The sequence below is a fragment of the Hoplias malabaricus genome, chromosome 7 (assembly GCF_029633855.1).
Source record: "Hoplias malabaricus isolate fHopMal1 chromosome 7, fHopMal1.hap1, whole genome shotgun sequence".
NCBI lineage: Eukaryota > Metazoa > Chordata > Actinopteri > Characiformes > Erythrinidae > Hoplias > Hoplias malabaricus.
The window spans coordinates 2,162,432-2,174,319 of NC_089806.1; the positions used below are offsets into that span (position 1 = coordinate 2,162,432).

At 41.2% G+C, this 11,888-nt stretch overlaps 1 pseudogene; it reads right to left on the reverse strand.

The window, feature by feature from the left end:
• Positions 1-4,078: 4,078 nt before the first annotated feature.
• On the reverse strand, positions 4,079-10,221 carry LOC136701970 (zinc finger protein 345-like; annotated as a pseudogene).
• Positions 10,222-11,888: the final 1,667 nt, after the last annotated feature.

The window sequence follows — 11,888 nt, forward strand, 5'->3', positions numbered from 1 at the left end:
TGAGTCTGAAGTATCTGGAATTAGCACAGAAATTCCAGTAACCACTGAACAGGTGTTTTCGCACATGTGCAGAGGAGCGTCAGACAGCTGACCCCTTCTCAGACACCTCAGGTGAAACTGAGCATGTCCCAAGGACCCCTGCAATTCAGACTTGCACGTCTGACCAATTTAATAAGGGGGGTGAAAATCAGACTCCTCTTAATGTCACGGTTGTTCAAGATGATCCACCTGCACCACAGTGCCTGGGCCATTTAACAGAAAAGGGGGTGCTTGTAGATTAAACCTGACCACAATCCTGGAAAAGAAGCTTGTACAAGAAGCTCTCTTGGACACTCCATCAGACATCACTCTGATGTCATCCACACTCTTTGATGAAGTGTGGGCTGCAGCAGACCATGCCCCACGGAGATTAGAGTTACATTTGGTTTCCTCCAAATTGTGCCTTATTCATACACTGGTATCAACAAAAGGTCTGTGGCAAGAGTGCTCATAACAATAGGACCCATATGTCTGGTTCACCCTGTATATGTGTCTCCTAATGAAAACATTCCTTTCCTTATTGGCAAGGAACTGCTGAACAGGCTTAATCCACTGATTGACTTCAAGTGTTTGAAAATCTGGGCCCATGTTCACAAACCCCTGCCCATCTCACACTCACATCACCTTGAAGCTCAGTCCTGTCACCTAAACACCAGGTCCACAGAGACTACTAACACCTTTCACACTCCAACAATGACAAAGGATGCCATGAGCCAGAGAATCTCAGCTCATGATGTCCACATAATAACAGTCCCTTTTGCTAACACCCATTTGGATCCCAAATGGCCTCCAGAAAGAGATAAATTAAAAGACCTGACAAACCAGGGTAACCACAAAAACCTCCCATGTGATTTTGATTCCATTGAATTCTCAAGTGCAGGACAAAAATGGACTAAAGTGAAACATCACATAGCCCAGCAAAATATATACAACACAAAACAGGATAAGGGCAGCTTGCAAAATTCCTCAGAGCCGCATTTGCAGTCAACCAGCAGAGACTGGAAAAGAGCAAAAAGGGGATGCAAAAATGGTTATGGCCAAAATGTGTTCCATGAAAGGCTGAAAAGGGGGGACAAGTTGCAAAAGTACAACTCAAATAAACTGGCCCAAAAGTCCATGAAAAGTGAGAAACAAACTCCTGCCACATGAGTCAGACCCACACTAGGTCCTAAATCTTTCCCCCACCATTCATCTTCTGTTCAGGAATGTGAATAAAGATCAGCAAAGTGTTGATTTCAAATGGGTTCCTCACAACCAGATGGAACCTCACCAAATCACCATGAGACTTGTAGGGAACAACAACACACTTGTTAAGTCATAAAAGAGTAGCAGACACCCAGAACACCTTTAATGGTATTAATCGTCAACTCCCACAACCGAATATATATATTAAAAAAAAAAACACCTTTCATCTGTACTTATGTTGCGTCTGTCTGTTAAAGTAATCCGTGGTATATCAATCTAGAAGTAAAAATTCTAAATTCTACTTCAAGCATTGTATTCCATTCTAACTCGTGCATCGCCGTCTGTCGCTATGTACAGCTAATTCATTAAGCCACGGTGAACTATTCAAAAGGGGGGTGACGCAGTCAGCACACAGTACTGTTTAAAAGATCTTTTCCTCTGGGAAACTTATTTTTCTTTGTTTTTTTCAGTAATCTAAGATGACAACGCTCACATTCAATGCATAACAGGCTTATGCCCACTAGTCATGTTAAATCAGAGTACTTAGTAGTTAGCTTAACTATAGAGGAACACCTTGCTTATCCAGTAATTATCATTAAGGCAAAGATTTCTTTTAAGTATTTGCATGAATAACTACCCCTGAAAATTTCCTTTGATAACAATAATATTTCCTAGTTAACAGACACTTTTAAAGTAAGGTGAACACTCATACAAGCATATTGGATCAAGTCCAATAAAGGTTTATTCCCATATTAAATAATCCCAGAAAGGTATCAACACTGAGTGTATGCATGAATGATTCCACTGACCTTGCTATTCACATTCATCTCTGCATTATCAGCTCAATGCTTCTAGAAAGAAAGCATGATCTGAAAGGGGGGATATGTAGTGGATATGATGAATGTGTATTAATTTCTAATTAGAAATTTTGACTTTCTGAAGATGTGATTTGTCTGTGTGTGCACTTTACTTGTATGGAATTATAACTTCTAGTTCAGATTCAATTTCAGAGTCAAGAACCCATGGCAGATCAATAAGCGTAATTCATTAATAATAGTTAATTCTAGCTAATTCTGCTTTATAATATGTGAAGATGGCCTTCTTGTCTAAGCTGAAATTAGAACAGGTAAAGACCCTACATATTAGTTAATGGCTCCCAAACATGGAGCTTAGCAAAATGAATTATTATAAAATAATAATTAATTATCATTGACTCCGCTATGTAGTGCTTATGCCACCGCAACGTGTGCATACTATTTCCACTACAATAGCACCATTCAACTCACCACTGTGTGGTTTGGATGGATGTTTCTGTTTATGGGCCCTTCGTCTCACACAGCACAGCAGGTGTGGAAGTCGGCACCGCTTGCGGCTCTACCTTGACTGGACTTTTTCAGAAGATGATTCTTGATTCTTGATGTAAAGGCTTCTGGCTGGCTCGCCAATTGTTGGATTGAGGTGTTGGTTGAGGTTGTTGAGAATGAATTAAACAGATTCATGCGTGTGAGAAGAGCGTAAGGATGTTTTATTTTAAAGTAGAGATGGAAAAGTTTACAGAGATGTTTTTTGGTCGCAACTTGGTTACTCTCTCCCACCGTCAGTGGGAGCAAATGCATATTATAGAAAATGTTATCACCCTCAGTTGTTCCATAATCAACCCCCCCCCCCCCCACACACACACACACCCACAAGCATCAAAGTTACAAACCAATGATACACAGGCAGAGAAGAGACAAACACCTCTGAAAGTGTTCAAAGTGATCTAAAACAAAGTATGACAGAATCAGAATAAAATATAGAACTAATAAGAAATGAATCACTTTCCAACATAGGGCATCTTTGGATGTGACATTGCAATTTATCAAACGTGTGTGAAAGACCCCCTAGGCTGTAAATGCATGCTGAAAGCCTGGGAAGCTGGAAATCTCACAATGTTAGCATCTCACAAAATTAGCAAATGTAATCATTTTAGCAAATATAACCTTTCTTTGGTCATGACTTTTTCATTCATTATCTGTAACTGCTTATCCAGTTCAGGGTCGCGGTATTTCCAGAGCCTACCTGGAATCATTGGGCGCAAGGTGGGAATACACTCTGGAGGGGGCGCCAGTCCTTCACAGGGCAACACAGACACACACACACACATTCACTCACACCTACGGACACTTTTGAGTCACCAATCCACCTACCAACTTGGGTTTTTGGACTGTGGGAGGAAACCGGAGCACCCGGAGGAAACCCACGCGGACACGGGGAGAAAACTCCAACTCCTCACAGACAGTCACCCGGAGCTGGAATCGAACCCACAACCTCCAGGCCCCTGAAGCTGTGTGACTGTGACACTAGATGCTGCGCCACCGTGCCGCCCTTTTTAGATACATGAAATGGACAAATATTCCTCAGTTTAAGTTTTCTGCCATCCTTTTTTCTGGGACATTACTGATTAAAAAAAAAACTCTCATTGTCTTTGGTAGCTAGTTCAGTCAGTATCTCCACCGGTTATGTTTTCCTTACTTATTACTAAAGTCCGTGGACAGTTAGAAAAACAACCTCATTCGTTGTCATCAGATCCATCTGCTTGGAAAAAATGTTTAAAGAACAACTAAGAATATAATATGTTCCTGCATTTGCATTTGTTCATTGTCTGTGACTATTTGACCATTTCAAGGATGCAGTGGGTCTGCAGCCTACCAAGAATCACAGACCATGTATGGGGAACACCATGGATGGGGCCATTCCCCCACATGTTGAAGAGAATTGCACACTCCAGTTGCAGATGTCTAGAAACATGCAATATTTTATTTAATGCAACTATAAATCTGAAACTCTGTGTGAATGGGCCAAACTTTTGATTCCAATGTGAGTGCGTTGGTGCCTTCGCAGAGAACCCTTTGTTGTAAAACTATTTCCACACTCTGAGCACTTATTCGGGTCCTCTCCTGTGTGAATGCGTTGGTGTATTTGGAGACTAATCAGCCTTGTAAAACTCATGTCAAATCTGGACAGGAATATGGTCGCTCTCCTGTGTGAATGCGAATGTGTGATTGAAGAGCATTCTGATAATTAAATCTCTTCCCACACTCTGAGCACTGATACGGTTTCTCTCCTGTGTGAACGCGCTGGTGTATTTGGAGATGACGCTGACATTTAAAACCTTTCCCACACTCTGAGCACTGATGCGATTTCCCTACTGTGTGAACATTAAGGTGTGCCTGAAGAAAACTCACTCTAGTAAAACTCTTCCCACACACTGAGCACTGATATGGTCTATCTCCTGTGTGAATTCTCTGCTGTTCTTTCAGAGAACTGAGACGGGAAAAACTCCTCCCACACTCTGAGCAGTAGTACGGTTTCTCTCCTGTATGAGTCTGCTGGTGGATTTGGAGACTCCTCAATCTCATGAAACTCATGGCACACTCTGAACAAAAATGTAGTTTCTCTCCGGTGTGAATGGGGATGTGGGCCTGAAGATTCTGCAGTTGCTTATAACTCTTTCCACACTCTGAACAGGAATAGGGTCTCTCTCCTGTGTGAACGTGCTGGTGTCTTTGGAGAAGACTCAGGCCATTTTAAGCCCTTTCCACACTCCGAGCACTTGTATGGTCTCTCTCCTGTGTGAATGTACTGGTGATTTTTCAGAGAACTAAAATCAGTAAATCTCTTCCCACATTCTCGACAGGAGTACGGTTTCTCTCCTCTGAATGTGCAGGTGTCTGCGAAGACTAGTATGAAAATTAAATCTCTTCCCACACTCTGAACAGGAATATGGTTTCTCTTCTCTGTGAATGTTCTGGTGTCTGCGAAGACTGTTTGGAAAATTAAAACTCTTCCCACACTCTTGACAGGAGAACTGTTTCTCTCCTTTGTGAATGAGCTGGTGTCTGTGAAGACTACTCTGAAAATTAAAACTCTTTCCACACTCTGGACATGGATATGGTTTTTCTCCTCTGTGAATGAGCTGGTGTCTTCGGAGACTACTCTGTATATTAAAACTTTTCCCACACTCTGGACAGGGATATGGTTTCTCTCCACTACCAGGAAAATTAAAACTCCTCCCACACTCTAGACAGGAGAATTGTTTCTCTCCTCTGTGAACATGCTGGTGTCTGTGAAGACTGCTTTGATGATTAAACTCTTTTCACACTGTGAGCAGTCGTATGTTTTCTGTTTCTCTGTGGTTTTATGGGTTTTTCCAGCAGATGTGTCACTGTTTAGGGTGACCAAGAATGTTTCTGGCAAAATAGGGTTTTCACACTCTGTATCCTCACATTTAATCTCTCCTGATTTCAACATTGTGATATATTCCTCTTGTGATGTTTCCTAGTGTTTGTAGATTATATGCCTTGGACACTAGGGATGGGTGCCAACATCAACGGGATGCTTTTATTTTCTGGAACAAAAAAAAAAAAGAATGAAGATAAAATAAATATAAATCCAATTCTACAAAAGCTGGAAAGTTGTAACAGTATTAGACTGTGTTGCAAATATGGCTCTTATCCCTTTTACACGAGTAGTAATGCACCCGCAACAATTGTCTCAGATGTTAACCACCTTGTGCCCTGGTAAAGAAACCAGGTAAAGTCAGAGTCAATTTAGGTGTGTGTGTGTGATTCTCTGTGATGGACTAGTGCCCTGCACAGGGTGTTCCTCCTTGGCACCCAGTGATTCAGGGTAGGCTCCATATGCACACCAACCGAAAACTGTGAAAAAGGTTACAGACCATGGATCAATGAATGAACAAAATTTTCTTTACCTTGTACTGATGACTTTGTGTAAATACATCGTGACTGTGCAGACTCTGAATATTCATTTATTCATTCATTTTCTGTTAACGCTTATCCAGTTCACAGTAGCGCTGGGTCCAGAGCCTACCCAGAATCATTGGGTGCAAGTCAGGAATACACCCTGGAGGGGGCTCCAGTCCTTCACAGGGCAACTCACACACACACACATTTGGACACTTTTAAGTTGCCAACACAACATATTTTTGGACCGTGAGAGTAAACCAGAGCACCCGGAGGAAATCCACACAGACACGGCGGGATAACACCAAATTCCTCACAGACAGTCACCCGGAACTTGAATCTACAACCTCCAGGTCCCTGGAGCTGAGTGACCGCGGCACTACCTGCTGCACCACCGTGCCTCCCTCCATGTGAATATGAGTTAGTTGTGGTGAACAACATGGCCAAAATTTATATCACTATATATTTCTGAATTTCGATCAGTACTGTTTCAGTATCAATATGAACAACATCAAAACCACAAAAAATCTGCTAAGTACAAAATGAAACATGACATAAACAAACAATTTTAACTTTGTCAGTATTAATATTTTTAAGTTATCATTAAAATTGAGTGCAATGAAATAACAGCAGCGTAACATAATGAACATCAGCCAGTGACCAGTGCTGTAAATAAAAAATGTCATTTTTATTATGTTAAATACTTTTATAGGGTGTGAGTGTATAGTGTATAATTTCCCAGCCCTAAATATTCATATTGAGCAATTTACTAAATTGAGCCAAATAAAAAAGTAGCCAGTGTAAAAATATCAATTTCAGCAAGCGAGACAGAGAAGAATAAATAAATAGAGGGAGAGAGACCCAAGTGAGAGTTCTGAGCAGTGTTGATCCAGGACTACCTTTTACCTCATGTGAGGTTTTGTTAAGAACAAGGATTTACACAACAACGTCAAAAGTATGAGGACACCTGACCACCCCACAGTCTCAGCTAAGAGCTAGCATTAGCCTGAGCAGCTCCCACATTTCCCCCATTCTCCATCTTCCTTTTCAGATAGAGAACGTGTCCCCCGTTTCTGTGAGAGTGAGTTCAAACCCAGTGTAAACAGTGTGGAAATGTCTTACACAGATCTTTACCTTCAGTAAAACACCTCCTGATTTAGCTCCAGCTCACAGCTCTCCTTCTGCCTGACACACATTCCCCGCCCCCTGCACTCCAATTGGCTGTAGGTTCACACAGTTGTGCTCTGATTGGCCCGCAGCAAGACTAAAACATACAATCAAAGTATCCACAAACAGGAAACAGGACCGACTGAGGCAGTGTCAAAATAAGAGTATAATCACAGGAACCCACAGGACATTAATCTGCTAAATATGTGAAATATTGGAAAAGCATTGAAGAAAAGATGAAATTTTTTCCTACAGCAATTATACGCATACAGAAATGAAGTGTTTTATTATATACCCAATCTATGAAATAATCTTCCAGAATATCTAAGACTATTAATTGATTTATGCACTTAAAAAATAGACAAAAACAAATTTATCATTTGAGTTGTTAATTCTTAATTTTATCTGTTAATGATAAAATTAACATTATTATGTTAATATTGATATCTAATCTTCTATTATTCCCATATATTTAGATCCATATCTCATAATTTTGCTATTCTTATTTGACTTATTACAGTATAGTTTTGTTTACTTATTACATTTTCTTTAAGGTTTCAATGATAATGGGTAAATGTATTATATTAAAGGCCATTAAGACTTAAAAATCAACAAACATAATCATGTCCAAGTAAAGATTTAGCCCTAACTAAGCAAAAACCTATCTTCTTAACAATGAAATATAGTTAATCATTTATCATGTATTATTCCGTAATATAATAATATACTAAACATTCAAATTTGTATTCATTTAAAAACTTACTCAGAGAAGACAATGTAAGAATTGACAAATTTCCATACTACATAGTCTTACCCAGTGTAATTAATGTAGTAGTAATGGCATGCATTCAAAACCTTTTAACTCTCAAGCCTTCATTCAACTGAAAAAAAGGCACAATAGTGGATTACATTGTACGTGACAGCAAGAGACACATATATCATGATAGACCATATTTATTTATCCTTGTTGATTCTTGTCCCCAAGCACCTACAAGTTACATCACAATCAAATTTTCACCAAAACCTTTTACAGATTTTCTTTGTGAATTTGCAGATCTTCTCTCAAGCATAGTTATCGCTTCAGAAAAGGCCTTAATTGTTGGTGATTTCTATATTCATTTTGAGAAGGATCCCGCCCCGATTAGAATTACATTTGAATCCGTGTTGAATGCTCATTGATGCAAACACATACTGGACCTATTATTAACCTGGAGCACTGAGACAGAAAATCTATCCAATCACACCATACATAAGACCTTCTCTGATCACCATCTAATCATATATGAAGTTGCTCTAAACCAAATATAAACCAAGGAGGAGTTATCCAATTACCTGTTACAGACATGCTTGGTGGTGGCATTATTTTTAAACAACATAGCTAGAAGTCAACCTAATTGTATTAGAACCACCCTATCCAAACCTATTTTGGGCAACAAAATTAGCCAGGGATGAAGGAGGGCATAAAATTTAAGGCACAGTTTGTCCAAAATCTCCATCCCGAAAAGTAGTACAATCTGGGTGTTGCAGCTTGTCCACACTCCTTTTCTAGAAATCAGCTCCATGATTTAGGTTTCTAAAATCCCAGCAGTCTCTGCTCCTCGAGCAAGAAGTTGGAATCAAGGTATTCAATTCCCTCACACTCTCAGATACAATGGTTGAAAACAATCTGGAGCATAATCAAATTCTGCAATTCAGTAGGGGTTACCATCACTCCAACCCACTATGGGAAGGGAAAACCTGACATCAGACCCCTGGGTCAATCAATTCATGTCAGGACCCTGTGATCAGGCAAAGGCACTGCCCATCACCAGAGACTGTGTGTGAATGCAATACTTACCTGTATACCTACCTGTTGGCTGTTCTCCATAGACAGTAAAGGGGGGCCGTGTAGACAGAGCTCACCCATGGGGTGTGCCGTTGTGCCCATGGCAAGCTAATGGGAGGGGGCTGTCTTCGGTTAAGACCTGTAGGGAAAATAAATGTTAATATATATGCGCATTAGTTTGTATACCAGATATATATGTCATTAAGTCCTTGTGTGGTGTTTGGTTATGTTTACTTTAAATAAGTGTGTTAGCATTAAAGTGACCCCCATGAAAGGTGCAATGGTCCAGTCCAGGGGTGGGTCCTATCCTATAAGATGAGAGGGAGACTGACTGAGAGAACTCACCTTAGGGTGAGAGGGAGCCTAGTGATCTGGAATAGAGCTAGTTTGGGGTCCATACTTACCTGTTCTGAATTTAAGTCAGGCTTTTGATTTTACTACCATTTACCTTTTCCTTGCTTGAAGTTTATGTTTGTATATTTTTGTATTTTTCCTAATCAATTCTCATCATAGTTTGCACTGAATCCTCTGGAGTCCTCCTGTTTTCCACCTGCATCCACCTTCTTTTTCACAAAGCTATAAGTCGTTTATAGACGTTTTGCAAAGCATCGTCACAGGTACTACCAGAATATTTCAAGCCGGCTGGTATGTGAACACTACACCCAGAATCTCTTTATTCGACATGTACAGGGGTGGGACAATTAAACTGAAACACTTGTCATTTTAGTTTGGGGTGTTTTATGGGTAAATTGGACCAGCCTGGTGGCCAATCTTCATTAATTACATATTGCACCAGTAAGAGCAGTGTGAAGGTTCAATTAGCAGAGGGTAAGAGCACAGGTTTTGCTCAAAATATTGCAATGCACACAACATTATGGGTGACATAAAAAAAAGGACAAATTGTTGGTGCATGTCTTGCTGGTGCATCTGTGACCAAGACAGCAAGTCTTTGTGATGTATCAAGAGCCACGGTATCCAGGATAATGTCAGCATACCACCAAGAAGGACGAAAAACTTCCAACAGGATTAACTGTGGACGCAAGAGGAAGCTGTCTGAAAGCAATGTTCGGGTGCTGACCTGGATTGTATCCAAAAAACAAAACCACGGCTGCCCAAATCACGATAGAATTAAACGTGCACCTCAACTCTCCTGTTTCCACCAGAACTGTCAGTCGGGAGCTCCACAGGGTCCATATACATGGCCGGGCTGCTATACCCAAACCTTCGGTCACTCATGCCAATGTCAAACGTCAGTTTCATTCGTGCAAATCTTGGGCTGTGGACAATGTGAAACATGTATTGTTCTCTGCTGAGGCCACCTTTACTGTTTTCCCCACATCCAGAAGAGTTACGGTGTGGAGAAGCCCCAAAGAAGCGTACCACCCAGACTGTTGCATGCCCAGAGTGAAGTATGGGGTGGATCAGTGATGGTTTGGACAGTGGCGGATGCTGGTCTTTTAAAGAGGGGAAGCTCAATTTCGGCCTACATCATAAAACGTGTCGGTTTATTTATACGTAAAATCTACCCTCCGTTCCTTTTCAAGAAAATGATCTGTGACCCTGTCGTCATCAAGGCGTCTTTTCCAGTGAATTGACTAGTGTCCTCTCAATGGCCAGCAGAGCTAGGCTGCTTAAACGGCCTTGGTCCATGTGAAGTGTGTCCGCCTGTGAGTGCTTTGTGACGGTGGAGGGGCTCAGCAGCACCTGCTAGAAACTCCTATAGAAGTCAGAAAGAGTGTTAGAAGTCAGTCTCCAAACACAAGCAGCTACAAAAAAACCCACCAGAAATAGAAGCTTGATTGGTCACTAGTCGTTTTTAACAAAGAAAATGCCGCTAAGAGGTTTAAGAAAGTCTGCTTCAACTCAGAACAGAATGAAAACGTAATGCTCCCACGGATCTTTAAACCAAAGGATCGCTGATTCGCTCATTTCGCTGTCAATCAAAAAGGGAGTCAGCCTCAGACAGATCATCCAATCATCATGCAGATGCTGAGCGTCCGGGCCAGCCGAGGCCAACCCACTGCCCCATTGACCCCCAGAGATGTCCGATGGGCGGGACGAAAGCCAGCATTTATCCAATGACTCGTCTCGTTTCGCTGCTTCGCTATTGAGCTCTGTGGACGCTCAGCATCCGCACTGTTTAAGTCACTGTGAATCTGCGCAAATGATTGAGAGGAAAGCCGCGTTATAAGAAGCTGATTCTGAACAAAAGTTAATCGCGTTGTAGTGCATATTTATTCAATGACATGTACACACAACAGTATATATTTGATCACTTTTTTTTGACATTGTAGGGGAAGCTGAGCTTCCCTTGCTGTTTTAGAGCAATCGCCACTGGGCTTGACTGCCATATCATGGCATTCCCTTGGTCCAATTCTTGTGCTAGATGGGCGCATCACTGCCAAGGACTACCGAACCATTCTGGAGGACCATGTGCATCCAATGGTTCAAACATTGTATCCTGTACACGGTGCCGTGTATCAGGACGACAATGCACCAATACACACAGTAAGACTGGTGAAAGACTGGTTTGATGAACATGAAAGTGAAGTTGAACATCTCCCATGGCCTGCACAGTCACCAGATCTAAATGTTATTGAGCCACTTTGGGGTATTTTGGAGGAGTGAGCCAAGAAACGTCCTCCACCAGCATCACGTAGCGACCTGGCCACTATCCTGCAAGAAGAATGCCTTAAAATCCCTCTTACCACTGTGCAGGACTTGTATATGTCATTCCCAAGACGAATTGACACTGTATTGGCCGCAAAAGAAGGCCCTACACCATACTAATAAATTGTGTTCTAAAACCAGGTGTTTCACTTTCATTGTCCAACCCCTGTATGTAACACATACAAGGAATTTGTTTTGGTGAGAGCATACATGTATAACATACTAACAGATTTGACAAGCACACAGACTATTAACAA